At 39.5% G+C, this 23,800-nt stretch overlaps 1 protein-coding gene and 1 long non-coding RNA gene across 2 annotated transcripts in view; one reads left to right on the forward strand and one right to left on the reverse strand.

Annotated features, from left to right (window-relative positions):
• PDE4D (phosphodiesterase 4D) overlaps positions 1–23,800 on the reverse strand; it is a 1,650,639-nt gene that overhangs the window by 1,620,636 nt on the left and 6,203 nt on the right. The gene's annotated exons all lie outside the window — the stretch shown is intronic.
• LOC147350413 (uncharacterized) lies at positions 1,800–9,339 on the forward strand. The gene is made up of 2 exons (XR_015148833.1): positions 1,800–2,411; positions 9,074–9,339. It is a non-coding gene; the product is annotated as an uncharacterized LOC147350413 (long non-coding RNA).

Below are 23,800 nucleotides of genomic sequence, written 5' to 3' on the forward strand. Positions count from 1 at the left end.
CCTTGGTTTTCAAGACTCAGCCGCCACCCGGCACTCTCAGAGCCTTCTCCCCAAAGGGACAGGATCAAAAAGGAGCGTCCCGACTGGAATTTATTCCGCTTAGCCACGCCCCTACTGCTTACCAGAGACTGCTGATGGGAATACTCTTAAAGGGTTATATAAACACATCCATGTTTGAGTTGTGCTCTGAAACCGAAGTTAAATACACTCAGGACATTCTTCATGCTGACCATTAAATTGTAGTGTTTTCTCAGAAGAAAAGAGGACGGCCTTTTTCTCTTGAAGACGTGGGAAACTGGCTGGTGTGTGGTGGGCTCCAGAGTTTCTCTAGAGGAAGTGGAGCAAAAATCTACCACGAAGAGGAACTTGGGTGGGGGGCTTTGCTGAAAGCTGCGCTTGCCAACGCAGGAGACTCCAGTTCGATTCTTATGTGGGGAAGATCCCCTGGAGGAGGAAATGGCAACCATTTCCAGTATTCTTGCCTGGGAAATCCCATGGACAGAGGAGCCTGGCGGGCTGCAGTCCTTGGGGTCGCAAAGAATCAGACTGGACTGAGCACGCATGCACCTACGCACGCCGTTTCCAAGCACCCGGCTCTCACATGCGTTGCAAGTAGTCAGACAGCTGCTGGCGTTTATCAGCCATGAGCTGAGCGAAGCTGATGGTGATAATGATTAAGGCTGTTTATCCAAGCCGCCCCAGTCTCCTACTGGGCGCTAAAGAGAGGAAAGGCCAGAGTGAGCAAAGCTTGGAAAATGATGAAAACCTAACTTTAATGTATCCACTCCTATATGGCTTTCCGAAGTCTCTCTTGGGAAATTTAGGTCTTGGAAGTTTCCAGACACAGGCAAGTAACTCGTCAAAGCCCTTATAGGAGTCATCCAAGCAAATCATTCTATACCCGCCCTCCGTATTTATTTTACCTTATTCATTTATTTTACCTTGGACTTGGGGGAATGATAGGTTATTTTTGTGAAGAGATTAATAGTGTAAATGGTTCAAAATTCAAAAGTTATAAAAGGAAAAAAAAAAGTTATAAAAGAACACAGAGTGAAATATCTTCCCCACCACTATCTTCCAGCCATTCAAGTACTGTTGCAGTTTCTTGAACATACATCCAAAGCTTTTCAATGCATATACAAGTACATCCTTATATGTATTTTCTTTTAATTTTTAATTGTACGATAATTTCTGTGTGGTTTCTGCCATACATCAATCTGAATCAGCCATAGGTATACATATATTTTGTGGAAAATTTATCCATCACCTATGTACACAAGTAGTTTTCAAACTTTTAAAATTGTGATCCACAAAAAGGAAATGAAACTTCTGTTCCATGGATGTGGTTATCTGTGCACAGTACCAGAATGCCATAATCATTTTAACTTTATAATGTGTGTTCATCAGAGCTTTTATGCTTCTCATTGCTATTCTGATTCTGCTATTCAGGACTCTTCCTAGCTAGTCTTGCCTGTTTAATTTTCCAGATAAACTTCAGAATCATTTCTCTGGACATGTGATCCTTTCTTTTATTGTATCTTAGCACCAATTGTCACTGTTTATATGTATAAAGACCATTAATTTTTTCATCAAGCCATGCTACTCAATTCTCTTTTTGTTGATTGTCAGTGGCCATGATCTTTCCATTAATTTCCTTGTTTTCTAGGCACAGAGTCATATTATTTGCAAATACAATTATTTACCTCCTCTTTTCCTTTTTATACACCTCATATTTCCTTCTCTTACCTCACTGAAGGTGGCTAGTACCCCAAGATTAATGCTCACTAATGTGATGGACATTGTGCATCTGTCATTCACCCATTAGGCATAAGCTGACTTTTTCTAAAAATTTATTTTTTAATTGAAGGATAATTGCTTTGCAGAATTTTGTTGGTTTCTGCCAAACAATAAGCTGACTTTTGAGGTAAAGAAATATGTTAAGGCAGTAGGAATTTAGTTCTGTTTCATGAGGTATTTTTCTACACTCAATCATGAGTTTTACAACAAACATTTTCAACAACCAAGGGTGTGAACACTTATATTTTAATATATTAGCATGATGAATTGTATTAATAGGTTTCCTAATACTAAGCTATCCTTTCCTTCCTAAAATAAACCTCACCTGGTCATGTTTTATTTTTATTTTTCTGTTGGCTAATATTTTGTTGAAGACTTTTGCATTGCTAGTCACAAAAGGCACTAGTCTGGGGTTTTCTTTCATTTTATTGTTGATGGTTTATGATAGACTTTGGCACCAACATAATTATAAAAGAAACCAGAGGCTTTTCTTCTTTTTCTATGAGAGTTTTAAAAAGCCGTGGACTGATTGAGGTTAAAAGGAGCTCACCTATGAAAACACCGGCGCCTGATAGTCAAGGAGAGGAGCAGCCTTTTGAAAACCTTCTATTTTTGTGAGTATAATCGATCTCTTTAGATTTTAAAACTCTTCTGTGGCCAGTCTTGGAACTACATTCTCTAGAATTTTCTATATTTTATCCAAGTTTCTAGAAATTATATATTTTATCCAGGTTTTTAAATTAATTTGTATATGGTTGAGCAAATACATCTCCTGTAATCTAATTTATCTGTGATTATTTCTCTATTTTTTTCATCTATTTCTGCTTTCTCCCTTTAAAAAATAAATGTTGCACCTTTTTCACAATAGCCAGAAAGTAGAAGCCATCCAAGTGTCCACCAACTGATGAATGACAAATAAAACTTGGTAGATGCAATACAAGGATTATCACTCATACATAGAAAGGAAAGAAGTTAAGACACGCTACAACATGGATGAAATTTGAAAACATGCTCAGTGAAAAAAGTCCGACAAAAATGGACAGATATTGTATGATTCCACTTACATAAAATATCTTTGATTTGATACATAAATTGATACAATTGATAAATGGATACAAACAAAAAGTAAATTTGAAGCTACCAGGGGCTGGAGAGAGGAGAATGAGAATTTATTGCCTAATGGACACAGAGTTTCTATTTAGGGTGATGAAAAAGTTTTAAAATAGTTTTAAAATTATACACATTGTAAATATAATTAGTGCCACTGAAGTGTACACTTTAAAATGGCAAATTTGTGTTATATATATTTTACCATAATAAAAGATCATTTCAAAAAAATGAGCATAGCAAACAATTCATAGACTTAGTTTTGCCATTTTAAAAATTCTTCAAATTCATTAAGTTCTTCTTTAATCTGTTAATGTTTCACTCAATTATTTCTTTTCTCTTCCATGTTGGATACCTTTTTCACTTAATTTAATTCTTAATTATAAGTATTTAATGCTACAGATTTTCCTCTAAGCACTACTTCAGCAAGTAGCCTCATAGTCTCCAATGTTATGTTTTAATTTTTGTTGTTTTCTAAATATTATGCAATTTCAGATTCAAGAATTATTTAATGATTATTCTTTAATTTTCAAGAGGTAAGGAAAGTTTTTTTTTCTATTTTTATTACAATTTCTGATGACAATTTTCACAATTCTTATCAGAGAATATTATCTATCTCTATTTGGGAGAATTTATTGCCATTTTCTCTGTGATTTATCATGTAGCTAGTTTTTGTGACTGCTGCATTGATACTTGAAAGTATATGTTTTCAGAGTATACAACCTGATGTATACCTAAGAGTTATCATAATGACTATCAATTAGGCAGTCCACACCCTTACATGCTCTTTCTGTTTTATCATCAGAGATAAGAATTGAAGTTTTCTCTTATTCAAGCATTTCTATTCCTGTTTCCTGTACTTTGGGTCTCTTCCATGACAGTTTATTCATCATGTTAAACTGCATCGTGTTACATCCTTATTATCAAGTGCCATTTTTATATAATGTTCTTTGTTTTGAATACAACCATACAGTTATGATTGCTTTCTCCTCCTCTTCCTTCTCCCTCTCCCTCAGCTCCCTAGTCAGCTTGGCTGCTCTAACAAAATACCATAACCTGGGTGCACACAGTTCTGGAATCTGGAAGTCCAAGATCAAGGTGCCAGCATGGTCAGGTTCTGGTGAGAGCTCTCTTCCTGACTCACGTACTGCTGCCTTCTCTCTGTGTCTTCATAAGGCAAAGAGAAAGCTCTGGTGTCTCTTCCTCTTCCTATAAGAGCACCAGTTCTCTCAGGTCAGGGTCCAACCTTGTGCCCTCATTTAACCTTAATCACCCCCTTCATCATCTCTAATGTATAATCACAAGAGCGGGGTAGGGCTTCAATATGTGAGCTGGGGGCTGGATGGGGAGCACACAGTTCAGCCTGTAGCAGTGTCTTATCCCAAGTCTCTATATTCAACCTTTCTGGGCTTCACCATTTTAGGTGTATCTTATTATTACATCTTATCATTATCATTGTATGATTAAGAATAATTGGACTTCACACTTCTTATAAATTTGAGAGCCTCTTTTAGTAGACAAGTTAGATCACTTATTGTTATCATCATATGGTAGGTCAAAACTTGCTACTCGGAGTTTATGATTCCCTTCTCTTGCTTTTGATTTTCCTATGTAATCTGCTTCATTATAACACCAGCTTGATCCACCCCCCCTAATAATAGTTTGATTTTTGCCTGAATGACAGAAGAATTTTTCTTGTTATTTGAGGATTCATAAATTTACCTAGATGTGTGTCAGTGTTGACCACTGTTTGGTCAACCAAAGAGTGTTGACCCAGCTTTTCCTGGGTACAGTGTGCCCTTTTCATTTGTAGACTCATGTCTTCTTTTATTTTCCGAAGCATTGTACTGAATAGTATCTCCAGGCTAAGTCTTAGAGGATACAAATAAGGTATATATTGCAATTCTGTTGTCTTCCATATCTTTCATAGTCTCTCTAATCCATTTTAACTTGATTAATCTCTAGTTTATTTTGCTTGCTTTTCTTAATCCTGCCTACCTCATCTTCACTAACATGAGTAGTGTTTATTCTCCTCTGTATTTATTTCAATATGCCTAAATTTCCATATGGCTTTATTTTTCTCTTCTGCTTCCTTCCTGAGCCCTATGAAGTTCTTGTTTCATCTCCTTCTGTGGCACCTCTGTATTTTCCCCCTGAACTCCCAATTGCTCTGCTTAGAGCCTCTTCGTTATTCATTAAGTTCTATTAGTTTCTAGCCATTTATTTAGTCCTAATTTCCAACATTTTGGTGGTCACTTGTTATTGTGAGGATTTTTTTTTTTCTGCCATATATATCCTCCTTCCCCTCCCTCTATTGTCTTGTACTGTCTTCTATGGAGCCTGCTTTTGTTACTTTTTATTGCTCATCTCTAAATTAAGTGCATTCTTCTCAGACTTTAAAGATGATACCTGTTGGGGAGAAGATGACCTATTCCAGGCTAGCAGGAATTTTCAGTGGTTTAGGGAGAAACTCATTATGACAAGGATGTATGTGTGACTTCTTTTAGCCTTTACCTCTCTCCAGACTACAGATATTGGGAGCTAGACAGAAGAACACAGTTCAGGCTCTCCTCTAACCTGTATTGTCAGGAGACAGACTGAAGATGGCATTTTCTACATGTTTTTTATTTTTATTCAGCTCTGCTTCCTCCATTGCTCTGTGGGATGAAATAAGATCTAGAGATCCAGCCTCCACCCCACCTCATATGTAGATGCTCTTCCTGTGATTCCAAAGAAAGGATCATTGGTTCTGCCCTTCAGAGTGCCATCTACTTAAGAAAATAGTTTCCTGCCAGCTTAGTCTAAGATCTATACCCACAAACACCCACTCTGGGAGTCTTTCTGCATCCATGTTTGATTTTTACTGCATTGGGAGCACTTCTCATATTTTATGTTTTGGGGTTTACTCTTTAAGTCTTCAAGTTTTAAAGGTAAATTCATGTTTCTATCCTCTTTTTTGCTAGCAAATTCTGAGGAGAAGTGTGAAAAAAAAATATCTTTAGCTTCTTGTCCTTTTAAGCAGAAGCCCTAATATTTACAAAAGCTAAAATAAAGTTCAAAGTAAACATAAAGAGCAGCCTTAAAGGGGAAAAATGTCCTGGCAGGGGAACAGATGACCAGTGTCTGAGCACTGGTCATGGAAGAAAGTGGAACAGTTTCTTTACCAGCACCTTGTGCCTCAGTAAGGGATGAGAGGACCAACAAGTGCACTGTGCATACGCTGCGCCCTCCCTGTGAAACTTACTTCTCCCCAGACCCCACTGCTTTCCCTCACCCTCTAAAATCCTTTGTGCACAAAATGTGGTCCATGGACCAGCAGCAGCAGCCTCACGGGGGAGTGGGTTAGAGATGCAGAATTGCAGGCCCTACTTTAGAGCCCAGATCCAAACCAGGACTCTGCATCTGAAAAAGATCCTCAGGTGATTCACAGACACCGAAATTTGGGAAGCAGCACTGTAGATCTCAGCAAAAGCATCACTTTGCTCCACTGACCCAATCACCTCAGGTTCCTCTCCTACACATTCATGAACAATTCCTTTTCTTCTGAGCTCTCACTCCATAATTATACATTTGTTGGGATAATTTTTTCTGTTCATCTGTGCTTCCCCAGGAGTGCCAGGCTCCACGAATCTCCCACAACAATACAATAAATATTTGCTGAATGAGTAAATGAACGTGCAAAATACATTTGTGTCTCAGAGCATGTTTTAATGCCCGTGGGTACCTTCTCCCACCAGCAGCCTTGCTGCATCTATTCATGCCTGACTCAGCCTGGAACTCCTTAACCCACTCCTCTGACTGGCCCACCTTCAATCCCAGGCATGGGTTTGGGGAAGACCCTGCCAGAAAAAGTGAATGAGGAAGTGAAGGAATAAATGGCATCCGTGAAAAATCCAAGAATTTCATCATTCAGAGCACAGTTTCCTAACATCTTGCTGTGTGTGTGCTCAGTCATGTCTGACTCTTTTCAACCCTATGGACTGTAGCCACCAAGCTCCTCTGTCCATGAAATTTTCCAGGCAGAATTACTGGGATGGGTTGCCATTTCCTGCTCCAGGGATCTTCCCAACCAGGGGCTTGACCCCACCTCCTACGTCTCCTGCATTAGCAGGCAGATTCTTTACCATAGTACCACCTGGGAAGCCCAACATCCCTAACATTTTGGACGCATGCTCAGTCACTCAGTCATGTCCAACACTTAGACCCCGTGAACTGTGGCCTGCCAGGCTCCTCTGTCCAAGGGATTCTCCAGGCAAGAATACTCAAGTGGGTTGCTTTACCCTCCTCCGTGGGATCTTCCTAACCCAGGGACCAAACCCATGTCTCTTATGTCTCCTGCATTGGCAGGTGGGTTCTTTAAGACTAGCGCAACCTGGGAAGCCTCCTAACATCTTATGTATGTGTAAATGGTATGAACAGATCCTATTACCTGCATGTTATTTTACAAAATTCAGTCTTAATCCCTATGTAGGAAGGGAAGGTATCTCTTATGCAGACACCCAGCACCACCAACTCCTGTCCAGGGAGGGTTTTGCAGGAGGCAAGTCCCAGCGAGGGAAGGGGCAGGGGGCTAGAACAGGAGTGGGAAGACCCTGACTGACTTTTGCTGCTCCTCACATTGAACTCCAGAAACGGAATTTTTCTTGTCGACTGCCCTCACCAGGTGTTGCTGAAATTACCATCCTCAGCTTCATGGGGCTGTTTCGACAAGCAAGGAGTGAAAGGTGATGGCTTTCAACTAGTTTCCCTACTTGGATGATTAAACCTTCACTAAATATAGTAGGTTTTAAAATGAATGTTCACAACATTGAAAAGGAACATGCTAATTCTAAAAATATAGACTCCCTGGCGGTGAAAGTTCTCTCAAGCAGAGCGGACACTGAAGCAAAACAATGATTTCATCCCTCCTGCCCATCACCCCTACCCAGTGAGCCAATTTTCTTCCAAAAGGAGGGTCACCACATGGCAAGGGAAGGAGCCAGAGCTGTTACCAGACACTCCGTGAAACTCTCAAAAAATTTATGGTAGAAAGTCAAGGGAGAAAAGGTTATAAGTCTGAACTGCTCTGTTTGTGGGATCCCGCTTAGCACCAATCAAGCCAACCAGCACTTGTAATTATATTCAATATATACAAAGCTCCAGTTCACAGTGGGAGGAGTTTTCATTAGGTCACCTTGTGCTGTAGTCCATAAAGCATTTGTCAAAAAGGAGAAACATTCGAATGAGAGTATAAACTTTCTAAGAAGCCACTTTCCTGAAAGATTATAATCACAAGTGACCTTGACTCTCCATGGCTTTAAAAAGCAGTTATACCCAGAGCTCAAAGAAGGCTTCTCTCTGGTTATATCCTTTGCAACTCACTTGGTATAATAACAAATGGTCAACAAATCAAAGAGTTTTCTTCATTTGGTGTCTCTAGTTCTCGCCCTGGGTTCTCTTTTAAACCTACTGTAACTAGAGAAAAACTTTGCATCAAGGTTACAATGTCCCTCGTGTTGCTCAATCCCGTGGTCACTCCCCAGCCGTGTCAACAGAATGTGACACAACTGATCCCTCCCTTCTTGAAAATCTTCACCTTTCATCATTTGGCATTCAGCCTACCATTCCCTCTAAGTTCGGGCAACTTATCTGAACAGAAACTCAGATTTTGCTTATGTGTGATCTCATAGCCAATGCCTGTGCATTCTATTCTTAAAAGGCTTGAATTTTTTGTTATCTTTATAGAAAAGCTGTATATGTGGCTATGACAGAATAACAGCCACTTTTCTCCCAAAATTCTTTGTGGCTCTTCAGCCCTTAATGGGCTTCCCTGGTGTGTCAGACGTTAAAGAATCTGCCTGCAAGGTAGGAGACACAGGTTCAATCCCTGGGTTGGGAAGATCCCCTGGAGGAGGACATGGCAACCCACTCCAGTATTCTTGCCTGGAGAATATCATGGACAGAGGAGCCTGGCAGGCTACAGTCCATGCAGTCGTGAAGAGTCAGACATGACCGAGCAACTAAGTACACACACACACACACACACACACACACACACACACACACACGGACGCAGCCTTTTATACAGGCAAGGTCTCTTTCCCTTTGTTTTTTAAAAGCAGTAATTAATCCTGAGATGTGTGTTGCTATTATATTCTATGGAGCATTTTCACTTTTATTTTTTTCACAGGAAAAAAAAATTACCTAACTCATGACTTCTGAAGAACAAGAGAAAATGTGGCCACGTGAAGAGAGTCATCATTCAAGCCTCCAAGGCTCTTTGATTGGTTCAGATATTGTAGCAACCCCCTCCCTGATCTCCTGGAGCATCCTCCCCTCTCCAGCACTCCACACCCATGCAAACACCAGATGGCAGTTTTTAGATAAGCTTCTCTGTTTTCTGGTGAAAAGTTGCCTTGTAACAAAGAATACATTCTACAGCTGTTCAAACTCCCATTTTTGGCCCTTGACTGATTCATCCTTAGTGAATATGCAAATCTATGGACTGGAGACAAACATACATCAATTGTACCTGCAGCTCAGTGTAGGACTAAGGCTACTTGGTGTCATAATAATATGTGATATTAATATTAGCATATTAACATGCTCCTGAGTCTTGAAAATTTGGGGACTTGAACAAGGACCTCAAGTTCTCAATGAGGGAGTGAAGGCCCAGAAAAGTAAATGATTTGCCCAAGGATGCCCAAGGACCAGAGGTTCTTTCTGCCTTCATCTCTAGGTTGATAAGGTTCTACTTTTTGCTGAGGAATGCATAGCACGAGGCCCCCTGCTATACTTCTCTTGGTCTCTTGCTGTTAGGACTGACACCAAGACACTATTTCTAGATAATTCTTGAACACTGTAGTCTCTGTTTTGCATATGGCCCATTACATTTCTCTCATTAGCTCTATTCCTGCCTAGACTTCTATCAAAAGGAATCTGTTCATTAACAAACCTTTCAGAGAAATATATCTTTGCCATTTTTAGAAGTTTAATCTAAAGGAGGGAGGAAAAGATTCGAGATAGTGGCTTGAAGAATAGTGTGGGTTGCTGAATAGTGTGGGTTATTGAATTTATTTTTTCTAGTTGAAGATAATTAGAGGATTATTGCCTACCATCTCCCTTGGAAAGACTGGCATTCATTTGTTTCTCTAGCACAGAGCACATTAACTCTCAACCAATATCATTTGATTCAGGGTTAGAACTACAGATCTGATTTTCTCCAAGGGAGCCTTCAAGATTTCTGATTTCCTTTTCTTCCTAGGATAATTTACATTTTTTCTTCAAGTTACAATCTTCTCTTTTTTTCCTAAGTAATAATATGTTAGCAAATTCTATGAGCTTCAGAATATCAACCTCATCCGTACCTAAGTCTCCAGATTTTCATAATAAACAACCTCGCTGATGCCTCATGTACTAAAGACTGCATTTTATATGATTTTAGGTTTTTATAACAGGGAAACTGACATTGCAGAACAGAAATAAGATTTCTGTACATTCCCTTCTGTTTCCTTGGGCCTAAACATGTGCTGCCTTCTCCATCAAACATGACTGAAGACATTACTTTGCACTACTTTCTGGGCTGGGCCTCCCAGCCCCAGCCCTGGCCACATCCATTATACAGACCTTTTACTGATGTCGTCAATACTTTATAGATTTACTGTATAAACTCTGCTTCCTCAAGATATCACACATTTCTCTTCATATGTGTAGTACCTAGAAGGTAATACCTACCAGGCTAACAAAGTAGTTAGTCGGTAAACTCTAGTTTTAAATTGTTGACATTCCTCAACACTTTACAGAATGTAATCTGGCCCAAGAGGGAACCTGAAATGGTCTTGCCTTGGCTATATGTGAGGAGCAGATCGAGGGAGAAGGCAGGACCTACTTACTGCTTATGCTTTTGAAACAAATGTGATGGGTATAGGTTTTGTTCTACAACCCCCAGGTCCATGAAATGTCACACTTCTGTACTTTTCCAAATTCTCACTGGATGAGCCCTTTCCCATGAGGTTTGTGAAATCCAATCTCAATCATTTTCAGAACAGCATGTACCCCACCCATCAATGTAAGAACACTGGGGCTTTTGAAACCCATTTTTGGAAGAGTCTCTGGTCTGGTCCTCTGTCTATCTTGGTTGCAGAATCTTGAAGTCTATTGTCTCACACAACTGGCTCATTTCGTGATGGGTGACTGTTATTCACAGGATGCACCCCATAGGTCTTTGCCCTGACTTTGAAAGACAGTGTCTCTCATGACCACCAGGGGTCTCAGCATTCCAACATCCTCTGTGGTTCAACCTCCCCCTTCAGCTTCCCAGTGTTGCCTCATCGACAGTCCAGTGCACCAGGCCCAGGAAAAGAGGTCAGTGCAGCAAAAGCCTCTGAACTCTCTCCTGGAGAAAGGGGAACTCAGACATCCACACAGCCCTCCCTCCAGCTACGCTCAACTAGTAGGGATGGAGAATAAGGACAGAAGACAAACATTACCAAAACGGTATTTTCTCGGTCATTTCATACCACCACAGAGTAAGGTCTTTGCACTGCTTATCACATTCATGCTTAAATATCTGGCAAATGCAACTATGAAATTATTCCAGAAGAAATGTAGGAAGGTGTTTTTTTTTTTTTTTTTCAAGAACAGGGGCAAGTAATGAGAGAGATGTGGGGCCAGGAAAATTCTATTTCAGAAACATGAAAGGCTGATCTGCTTCTCCCACTTCACAATTCTCAAAATAGCATAAACTATCCTCTTTTTTAAAACAGGAAAAGGCCATGTTCACAATAAGCTCATTTCATTTCCTCCTGTTTTAGCTTTTGTTACACTCTTGACCTGTCCTCCAATTCAGCATAATCAAAGCAGATTGGATAATTTTACCTATCCTTGAACATCTTCCTGCATGACATTTCAATATTTTAGAAACAAATTACTCTGGGAGTTAGACTTGCAAGGAAACTCTGGTTGTTTCAAGAAGTCTTCACCTTTGCATGTAAATCCTTTAATCCACCAATTGCTCTGCTGCCATCTCCAAATGACCATAGCTCATTTTTAATCTACAAGTTTATATAACTTGGGAATTTTTTAAGCATAAATTACCTAACGCACATTCTTAACCTCTATAATTAAATGGGTGTTTTATATTGTATTTACTTTTTCACAGAGCCAAAAAAATCAAGCAAATCTGACACTTTTAAGAAATGTGCTTGTTCTGTGCTCTGAATCCAATTCAAATGTTAAAGTTCCAGAAAAAATGCTTAAAAGAAAGTGGTTACAATGTATATTTATACCACAGATAATGACATTTAAAACATACACATTATTTAATAAATAAACAATGTATTAATCGCTAGAATTTAATTACTTGGTGAACTTTCAACTAGTCCACTATTTTTAAAATTTCCCAATAGTTATTTAAAAGCTGAGAAAAGAGTTGTGGGGTATTACATTATGTTCATTTTTTACTATATTCCCCCTTCACAAGCGTAATGTTAGCTCTTTGTTCATTAGAGGTAAGTTGAGGCAGAAAGCAGACAAGGCCTATGAGATTTCCTGGAAGTGATTTCTGAGGTGGGCCGTGGGAGGGAGTGTAAGAACTAAGCCCTTAAAGCTAAGAAAATGAACCAAGGCCATTCAAGTGTCTGAGAAAAAGGAAAAAGGACAATAATTTCTTACTTAGCCTCCATAGCCCTAGAAGAAAAAATATTCCCCCAGATTAGAGGGGAACAGAAACTGGAGCAAGGGCTGTCCTAAAAAAGAGGGTCCTGGATGATAAGTCTCCAGAGAAAGAGGGGGTGCTTCCAGCATCCTGCAGTGTTTCTGGATTCCCCCCACCCCAGCCCACCCCCCTCACATCAGAGGAGAAACTATAATGACACAGTCCCCCAAGTTCATGTACAACACGAACACAGTGGGATGACCCACCGAAAGTAAGCATGCCCCGCAGACAGGGACCAGGAATGCTTCAACAGCAACCCAGGAGGCCCAGGGACCCAGGACCGCCTGGGAGCACAGTCACTCAGAAACAACCGCGTGGGAGCAGAAGAGCCACCTTCAACATGAAGCTTCAACTAATCAGACAGATATTTATGTTCTTCACTGCATTGAGCCTATCTATTTTATTGCATTATGAAACCAGTACCTTGTGAGGATGCCTAAAACCTATGAATGTTTACACAGTCACAGTGTCTCTCTTTGGAGGTCAGGAGGAAAAGTCTATCTACAAAGTGCATTTAATAACACTGAGGTATCAAAATAAAAAAAGAGCAGGTTAGTGATGACAGAACTGAATGTAGTTCTATTTTTTAATGAATCCTGTGGTCCTCAGAAAGCAATCTAACCATAATACCATAAGATAAGACATCAAAATGGCCAAGATAAGTATTATTTAACTATTCAGCATCAGAAAATCCAGAGACACTTGCTGTCTCTAATTTGTTGTAGACAATCAGCTGACATTGCTAAAAAAAATTTACAAAAATTCAGCAAAAAACGGGTTGTTGAATTTTCTACATCAGTTGAACTCACAGTCTCATTAAGTTTCTGATGTAAAAGTGAGGGCACTAACTTGGAAAGAATGAAGACCTAAAATGTGGACTGAGGACATCTGGTTGTATTGAAATGAAATTGACAATCCTCAAATCCCAAGTCGACCAGAGTCTTTCTTACCAGTGGAAGTAGCTTGCCTTCTTTTGTTTGAGGACACTAGCCTTTCTTTGATTGAAGCCTGTGGTAACATCATCTGGAGAAGATGACTTGAAATAGAATGATCCCTCTCTTCAAGACCTACCACAATTACAACTACCTCTTGTGGCCACTAGATCCATAACCAGGGCTAATTCTCAGCGTGCTCCAGGGATCTGGGCACACACTGTAACACTGAAGAAAATAGCTCCCTCTCCATAAGAATTGCAAGATTTTGCTAAGTGTATGGGCATAAACCTAGAGAATACATGTGGAAATAGATTATAAGGGTGTTAGAACAAAGAAGATGGAATATAATTAGATTGAGCCAAATTCCTTGATATGGGTATACTTAATAGCAATTTTGGATTTCATATGTTAGCTTGTGCAGCTAGAAGTAGCTCTAACAATTGGTGTGCTGGTTGCCTGAAACCTGCTCTCAAGAGTGGTCTACAAAAGCTACGGGAAACATTAGTGTTAGAGATTTTCTATGTATGACCTGTACCCCTACCTCCCAGTTATATTCCACAAGAAGACCCAGAATATACTCCCTTCATTAAATCACTGATAAATATATAATTAGGTGGAGCACCTGTATCCTTGAGAAGCTCTGTATATAGATGCAAACTATTATATATAGAATGGATAAGCAACAAGGCTCTACTGTATAGCACAAGGAACCACATTCAATATCCTGTAATAAAGCATAATGAAAAAGAATATGTATACATATATGCATATCTGAATCACCTTGCTGTATAGCATAAATTAACACATTATAAATCAATTATACTTCAATAAAATATATTTTTAAAAAAATAGAGTTATGATCCAGAAATCCCACTCCCGGGAATATATCCAGAAAAGATGAAAACTCTAAATTCTAAAAGATACATGCACCCAATGTTCCTAGCAGCACTGTTCACAATAGCTAAGACATGGTAACAATCTAAATGCCCATCAACAGATGAATGGATGAAGAAGTGGCATTTACATACACTAGAGTACTACTCAGTCATGAATAAATGAAATAATGCTATTTGCTGCAATATGGATGGACCTAGAGATTATCATACTAAGTGAAGTAAGTCAGACAGAAAGACATATGATATCCCTTATAGATGGAACCTGAAAACAAAAACACAATGGAACTTATTTTACAAAACAGAAATGGACTCACAGACATAGAAAATAAATTTATGTTTGCCAGAGGGGGAAGATGAGGGGAGGGATAAATTAGGAATCTGGGATTAACAGATACATGTTACTATATGCAAAATGGATAAACAAAATCCTACTGTGTAGTACAGGGAACTATATACAACATCTTGTAATCTTTCATGGAAAAGAATCTGAGAAAGAATATATATTATATGTAGAATATCCACCAAAGGATATAAAATGGTTCCATTAAGTCATAGGATGAGAATGTCATCAGGGCATTTTGTACTCCTTATGCCACTGAATCAAAACTCAGAAAAGGGGGTAATTCTGTTGGCTGGTGTGATTGGTTACCAGGGTGAATTTAGGGTGCTACTTCACAACGGAGGCGAGGACTGTGGAATGCAGGGGATCTTCTGGGGGCACCAACAGTAAAGGTTACTGAGGAAACTACAGGAATCAAAACTTTTAAAGTGAGGATTATTGAGAACTCAGATTCTTGGAAATGAAGGTTTGGATCACTCCACCAGGTATAGAACCCTGACCATCTAAGGGCCATGGGTATGTAGAATAAACAGTAGAAAAAGGAGAAATCCATACACTTTAACTCTGGCCTCTCTATCAATTACAGAAATGAGAACTGCAGTAGTTTTACAGGTTTTTTGTACTTTAGGTGTATGAGTGTATTTGTATGTTACCATTTGTACATTTAACCATTTTCTTTTTTTCTTTCTTCCCTTCATTATTTTACATATAAATTGTTGAATGTAAACGCTGCAATTTAGCTTTTAGGTAAGAGAATGCTCAAGGGAACTGTGAGTAAATTTGAAGAGTAAGTAACATCACCAGTGGAGGATATAAATGACTGTTGAAACTATCTCCTCACTGGAGGCAGAAGTGAGAAATTCTGCACTTCTATGAAGAAGAACAGAGTTCTATGAAGCTTTGTGTTGACAAAGTTCAAATACGCCTAAAAGGATGCATGTGGAAGTCAGTAGCCAAAGGAGGAGACTGCTGGTTATCGGCTCATAGCCTCTGAACTCTAACTCCACCTGTGCTGCCCTAATCTGGGCTTCCCTGGTGGCTCAGATGGCAAAGAATCCATCTGCAACACGGGAGACCTGGGTTCAATCCCTGGGCTGGGAAGATCCCCTGGAGAAGAGAATGCCTACCCACTCCGGTATCCTTCCCTGGAGAATTCCATGGATAATTCACAAAAAGTTGGACACAACTGAGCAACTTTCACTTTCTTTCACTTTTTGCCCTAATGTGGACTGTGTAAACACATCTCTGTTGCCATCTGGTGCTATGTTATGCTTTGTTGGTAGAGTGTAGGAGGGCTACTGCAAGGTATAGCAGAGGAAAGCACATTCCTTCTTCATTCCTCCTTGTCCTTCTTGCTCCTGTGGCTTGCCATCTGTGGTGTGTGGACGATCCCCTGCAGTGGCATCACTGTCCAGTGGGAGCTTCCCACTGAGTTTCCCGGTGAATAGGCAGCTTGCTTGCCAACAGTATGTGGAAGACTCAGTGGCACCCACCTTCCCATAGGTCTTGCCAGATCCTAGTAGGGCTTTCCTGGCTCACTGCTTGGCAGCCCTGGCGAGTGGCAGCTCATAAAACTTCACCATCCAGTGGACCAGTCTCTCTCTCCAACAAGGTCTAGATCTCAGCCCTCAGAGGAGGGTAACCCTTTCCCAAGTTTATTCCTCCCTTGAGTATTCTTGCTCAGCCCTAGAAGGCATAGCTGCTCCTTATGCTTTCTATTCCTGTGTTCTTTAGCATTTAACTTACCCCTTTGCATTTCCCTGGTACAGAATCCACCTGCAATGTGGGAGACCTGGGTTTGATTCCTAGATTGGGAAAATCCCCTGGAGAAGGGAACAGTTACCCACTCCAGTATTCTGTCCTGGAGAATTCCATGGACTATACAGTCCATGGGGTCGCAAAAAGTCGGACACAACTGAGCAACTTTCACTTTTGTAGTTAATTATCTTTTACTACTTAATAATTATTTAATATGAAATTTTCCCTATTCATATTACCAGTGTAATTTCTATCTCTTCATTAGACACTGACATAATTCCCTTCAGGAAGGAATCCACTTTAGAAAAGTTCTAAGTTTTCCCACAAATTAATTCAAAGTATTTCCAAAATTCTTGGTGTTCAGTCTCTCAGTCATGTCCAACTCTGTGTGGACCCCATGGATTGTAGCACACCAGGCCTTCCTGTCCTTTACCATTTTCCAGAGCTTACTCAAACTCAGGTCCATTGAGTCGGTGATGCCATCCAACCATCTCATCCTCAATCATCTCCTTCTCCTCCTGACTTCAATCTTTCCCAGCATCAAGGTCTTTTCTAATGAGTTGGCTCTTCGTAGCAGGTGGCCAAAGTATTGGAGCTTCAGTTTCAGGATCAGTCCTTCCAGTGAATATTCAGGGTTGATTTCCAAAATTACAGCACCTAGGATCTTTCACCTAGGAGATACTCAATAATTGAATATTTGCCAGTTAAAATTGTAAAATTTGCCTTTTCCAAGATGGGGAGAAATTGGAAGCTTCATATACTGCTGGTGAGATTATAAAATAGCACAGTCACTTTGGAAAACAGTCTGGCAGTTTCTCAAAATGTTAAACATACAGTTACCGTGTGATCCAGAAATTCCACTTTTAGGTATATTCCCAAGAGAAATGAAAACATATGCCACCCAAAAACTTATCTACAAATGTTCATAGCAATATTATTCATACTAGCCAAAAAAAGTAGAAACCATCCAGATAGTCATCAATTGATGAATGTGTAAATAAAACATGGTTTATGCATACAACAACATTATTTAGACATAGAAGACAATGATGTATTTACGTATGTCATAACATGACTAAAACTTGACAATGTTATGCTAAGTGAGAGAAACCAGAGCCAGTCATAAAATACCACATTTTGTAAGATTTCATTCATGTGAAATGTCTAGAACAGACAAATCTATACAGACAGAAAGTTCATTAGCTCTTGCCTCAGGTTGGGGGAGTGGATGGCAGGAATGGAGAGTGATTGCTAATGGATATGGGATTACTTTGGTGGGAGGGGGTGATGAAAATGTTCTAAAATTATATTGTGCTATTTGTTCAATTCTGTGAATATGCTTAAAAAGGTGAACTGTAAGATTTAAATAAATTTAAATGCATGTGAATTATTTCATGAATCTCTTTTGAAAATTTGCCTTTTAAGTGGTTTTCATTCTGCAGCTCTACTTCATGAAATGTATCGAAGTGCAACTGACACTGAATGAATTAACACAATCACAAAAATCTCTATTTTAAAGGGCATATCTGGATACTTATGTTTCATTTTATTTGCTTTTAATAAAAATTGTTTTGAGAAACATCTGAGAGAACAATGGATGACTTTTTTTCAGCTGTTTTATAATAGGCTAACTGTTTCATCAGAGGGCCTGAAGGGTATGCTTTATGACTGTGATTTCATGCGTAATGACTCTGAATCCATGTCACAGCCCAGCTCATGAAAGGTAACAAGCAGGAAATGTGATGGGAAATGCCACAGGGTGTCCTTCTGGCTCTACGTCTACAAATAAAGGCCAGTGTGTCAGAAGGCACCTCCTCCACCCTGGGCCTCCCTTATCTGTTATAAAAATACGAGTGTTGAAAGAGATGGTCTCTGAGGGTCTTCATGTCTCTGACATTCTGGATGTATGAGATGATCATGTAGTTGTTAATTAATACTCATATATCAAGGATGGGAGGCAAAGGCAAATCTGGGTGAAATCTAAGCAAATTTGGCACTGGAAGTAAATTTTTGATGTTGAACGCTGAAATGTAATGGCCTAAATGACCATCAGATATGCCTGGGAGCACAGTCTCTCCAAGGTCATCAATGCTACTATTCTTTAGGGAATCAGTCAAAGCACACTAGAGGCTAGATGGGAATTAAAACTAACCTGACTCTTCAGAATGAAAACCTTTGAGGGTACAAAATTACTTATTATAGTTAGATGCTGTATTTATTTGCTGTTTTCCCTAGGAAAATTGACTTTTTTAAATGAAGGCTTCTGTAGTTATTGCTGGTGGAAAAAAAAAATGGGCAATTTTGAAATAATTAAATCCTCTATATAGGTTTCTTTCATATAACTCATCTATCCTTTTGCTCTCTGAGGATCTTGCAAAGCAATGCACCTTAGGAAAAATACAGGGGAACACAACTCTTTTTTTCTCATCTTTCTTTTTGTGTGCAATAAAAGAGTACCCACAGGAGCTTTCCATCATAGCTCCAAATGTATAAGCTAAATCTAATTGCCACTTACATTAGCTAATCTCACGTTTAAATCATATTGACGGCATCTTATCAAGACTTTGGAAATTGCTTAAGCATTATGTTTACTTGAATGAATTGTAAGCTAGACATTGCTGAAGGAATTTTTTAAAATTCAAGTTTATTCCCTCAAATTCACCTCATTTCTTGTAAATTGGTCAGCTGTTCAGTGAATGAAAATCTTCTACCCACAGAATAAAAAAGAAAACTAGACATTTACCCTTTATCTGAGTAACATAAAGTATAAATGAATATAAAGTGAATAAAACCATAAAATATAAATAGATATTTTAATAAAATGAATATATAAGTACATGTAGACTATTTGACACAGGGACAGAATATGAGATGCATTAGACAGATTATAAAATATTAAATTCAAGTGAATATTTATTTAAAATTAAAAAAGAAATTGTTAAAGTAGAAACTTCTAAAAAGTGGTAAAGAGCATATTACAAAATCCAGAAGTGTATAATACTTGTATTAATTAACTGCCTGATACATTTCCATTAATACAATACTTGTACTCCTACAGCTTTAGCTTGCCCCATCTTACAGCAATGATTTTCTTTTTCCAAAATATCTAATTAAGAAACATTTTTGTCCATTTATGTCCTGTTTTGATATTTCACGAATATTATGGGATCATGATTTTTCTGAAAAAAGTCATTAGCCATCGTTGAATGGAGTAGTGCTTATCATAAGTCATAATGGGAGATGAGTGGCAGTGTTAGCTGCTCAGTTGTTTCCCATTCTTTGAGACCCCATAGACTGTAGGCTCCTCTGTTCATGGTATTCACCAGGCGAGAATACTGGAGTGGGTTGCACTCCCTTCTCCCGGGCATCTTCCCAACCCAGGGATCAAACCCAGGTCTCTTGCATTGCAGATGGATCCTTTACTGTCTGAGCCAGCAGGGAAACCAAGAGTACGTATCAAAATCAACGACCAGCTATGGCTGATCTTCATGTCCTTCTGTTGACTAACTGACATTTTCTTTTCTGTCCTTTTCATCTTCCTGCTGCTTTTTCACTTCTCGCTTGAGAAGGTCCTAGTCCTTACCAACATCTTTATGTCTTCTGTCTCCACTTTTATGAACTATATTCTTGGTTGTGCTTAGTCGCTCAGTCATATCTGACTCTTTGTGACCCCATGTAGCCTGCCAGGCCCCTCTGTCCGTGGGAATTCTCCAGTCAAGGATACTGGAGTGGGTTGTCACACCCTCCTCTAGGGGATCTTCCCAAGCCAGGGATCAAACCCAGGTCTCCCACATTGCAGGAGGATTCTTTACTGTCTAAGCCACCAGGGAAGCTGGTATACTTACTCTTATAGTTAATACTGTACACATTGACTTATTACTGAATGTTAGGGGTTTGGCCACTTGAATACTTCCCTCTTCAGGTTTTTTTTTTATCACACCTGCCATTTGGGGTGTGCCATGTCATCCGGAACCACAGGATTTTATCAGGACAACATGCATCTGAAATGCTAAAATAATCCAATAACCTGGCAAGCAAAAAAACATGTCACACACAGTTTATAGAAGCCATTCCCACACCAGTGTAGCTAGCAGCAACTTAGCTCTCCCTGTATATTACCTTCCTATGACTGCTGTAACAAGTTACCACACGCGTGGTGGCTGAGAACACACACATATTCCCTTATGGTTCCAGAGGTCAGAAATGTGAAATCAGTTTCATGGGTCAAGATCAAGCAGGCCACCCTCCCTCAAGAGGCTGTAGGGGAGAATTCATTTCCTTGCTTTTCCAGCATCCCTTGGCTTGTGAAACCTTTCCTCCATCTTCAAAACCAGCAGTGTAGCCTCTTGCTTCCGTGGCCATTTTGCCTTCTTTTTGTGTCAAATCTTCCTCTGCCTCCTTTTTATAGGTTCACTTGTGATTGCTTTTAGGACCTTCTCATACAGTCTCCCTGCCTCAAAATTCTTAATCATATCTGCAGTCTTCTTTGTCATATAAGGTAACATTCACAGGCTCCAGGAGATAGGTCCTAGGCATCTCTGGGGGCCACTGTACAGCCCACCACACTAAGTTTTATACATGTAACCTGTATGAATCACACATAACCCAAACTAGGTGAATATCCAATTCAAACTCCCATCAGCTTAATTCCAAGTGCCCATGGCCACTTAACCATCATAATCTGAAAGGAAACATGACCCAAAATTTAGAGCAGAAAGAGCAGTCTCAATTAATTGAAGTTAGAATATATTATTTTTGTGATTTTTATAAAATCTAGGACTTTATATCAACTCAATCATCACAACTCTTAGGTTTTATAGATGAAGTACTTTAGTTTCAAAGACAGTACAAGTGCCCCAAACAGGAACTTAAAATAGGAGCATGCACATGAGGGACCCTCTGACTAAAGCTGCAGCAGCTGCAGGTAAATCCTTCTCTAATACTATTTACCTCTCCCAGCATTGTGTTTTTGTGTTCTTGGTAGTAAATAAGAGAGACTATATTTGTAGTCAAAGGTATCTCTATGCAGATTTTCTAGTACTATCTTGTTTTGGTTTGTTCATTTTTTAAAATTGAGGTAAAATTCACATAACCTACAGTTCAGTACATTTCAGTCCACTCACAGCGCTATGTAAACGTCACTTCTGCACACATGTTTAGTTCCTTCAGTCATGTCCGACTCTTTGTGATCCCATGGACTGTAGCCTGCCAGGCTCCTCTGTCCTGAGATTCTCCAAGCAAGAATACTGGAGTAGATGGCCATGCCCTCCAGGGGATCTTCCTGACCCAGGAATCAAACCCACATCTCTTATGTCTCCTGCATTGGCAGGCGAATTCATTACCACTAGCTCTACCTGGGAAGCCCAAACATCACCTCTCTAGTTTCAAAATATTTTCATCACCTCAAAAGAAAATGACTTCTTTAAGAAGTCATTTTCCATTTTCCACTGGAAACCACTAACCTGTTTTCCACCTCTGTGGATTTACCTATTCGGATATTCTATATAAATGGAATCATATACCATGTGACATTTTGTGTTTGAGTTCTTTCACTTAGCATAAAGTTTTCAAGGTTCATCATGCTGTCTCATGTATCAGTTCAGTTCAGTTGCTCAGTCATGTCTGACAGTTTGCTACCCCATGGACTGCAGCACGACGGGCTTCTTCCCTGTACATCACCAACTCCCAGAGCTTGCTCAAACTCATGTCCATTGAGTTAGTGATGTCATCCAACCATCTCATCCTCTGTCATCCCCTTTTCCTCCTGCCTTCAGTCTTACCTAGCATCAGGGTCTTTTCCAATGAGTCAGTTCTTTGCATCAGGTGGCCAAAGTATTGGAGCCTCAGCTTCAGCATCAGAACTTCCAATGAATATTGATTTCCTTTAGGATTGACTGGTTTGATCTCCTTGCAGTCCAAGGAACTCTCAAGAGTCTTCGCCAACACAATAGTTCAAAAGCATCAATTCTTCGGCACTCAGCTTTCTTTATTGTCCATCTCTCACATCCATACATGACTACTGGTAAAACCATAGCTTTGACTAGATGGACCTTTGTTGGCAAAGTAATGTCTCCACTTTTTAATATGCTGTCTAGGTTAGTCATAGCTTTCCTTCCAAGGAACAAGCATCTTTTAATTTCATGGCTGCAGTCACGATATGCAGTGATATTGGAGGCCAGGCAAATAAAGTCTGTCACTGTTTCCATTTTTTTTCCCCTTCTATTTGCCATGAATGATGGAACCACATTCCCTGATCTTAGTTTTTGAATGTTGGGTTTTAAGCCAGCTTTTTCACTCTCCTCTTTCACCTGCATCAAGAGGCTCTTTATTTTCTCTTCACTTTCTTCCATAACGGTGGTATCATCTGCATATCTGAGGTTACTGATATTTCTCCCAGCAATCTTGATTCCAGCTTGTGTTTCATCCAGCCTGGCATTTTGCATGATATACTCTGCATAGAAGTTAAGTAAGTAGGGTGACAATATACAGCCTTGATGTACTCCTTTCCCAATTTGGAACCAGTCTGTTCCATTTCTGGTTCTAACTGTTGCCTCTTGACTGCATACAGATATCTCAGGAGAAGGTAAGGTGGCCTGGTATTCCCGTCTCTTGAAGAATTTTCCAGTTTTTTGTGATCCACACAAAGGCTTTGACATAGTCAATAAAGCAGAAATAGATGTTTTTCTGGAACTCTCTTGCTTTTTCAATGATCCAGCAGACGTTGGCAGTTTGACCCCTGGTTCCTCTGCCTTTTCTAAATCCATCTTGAAAATCTGGAAGTTCTCAATTCACATACTGTTGAAGCCTGGCTTGGAGAATTTTCAGTATTACTTTTCTAGCATGTGAGATGAATGCATTTGTGCAAGAGTTTGAAATATTTGGAATTGCCTTTCTTTGGGATTGGAATGAAAACTGACCTTTTCCAGTCCTGTGGCCACTGCTGAGTTTTCCAAATTTATTGGCATATTGAGTGCAGCACTTTCACAGCATCATCTTTTAGGATTCAAAATGACTCAACTGGAATTCCATCACTTCCACTAGCTTTGTTTGTAGTGATTCTTCCTAAGTCCCAATTGACTTCGCACTCTAGAATGTCTGGCTCTAGGTGAGTGATCACACCATCATGGTTATCTGGGTCATTAAGATCCTTTCTGTATAGTTCTGTTTTCTTGACACCTCTTCTTAATGTCTTCTGCTTCTGTTAGGTCCATACCATTTCTGTCCTTTATTGTGCCCATCTTTGCATGAAATGTTCCCTTGGTATCTCTAATTT

This window comes from Bos grunniens, chromosome 20 (assembly GCF_055505025.1).
Source record: "Bos grunniens cultivar Pamir isolate PY7600 chromosome 20, Bosgru_T2T1.0, whole genome shotgun sequence".
Classification (NCBI taxonomy): domain Eukaryota; kingdom Metazoa; phylum Chordata; class Mammalia; order Artiodactyla; family Bovidae; genus Bos; species Bos grunniens.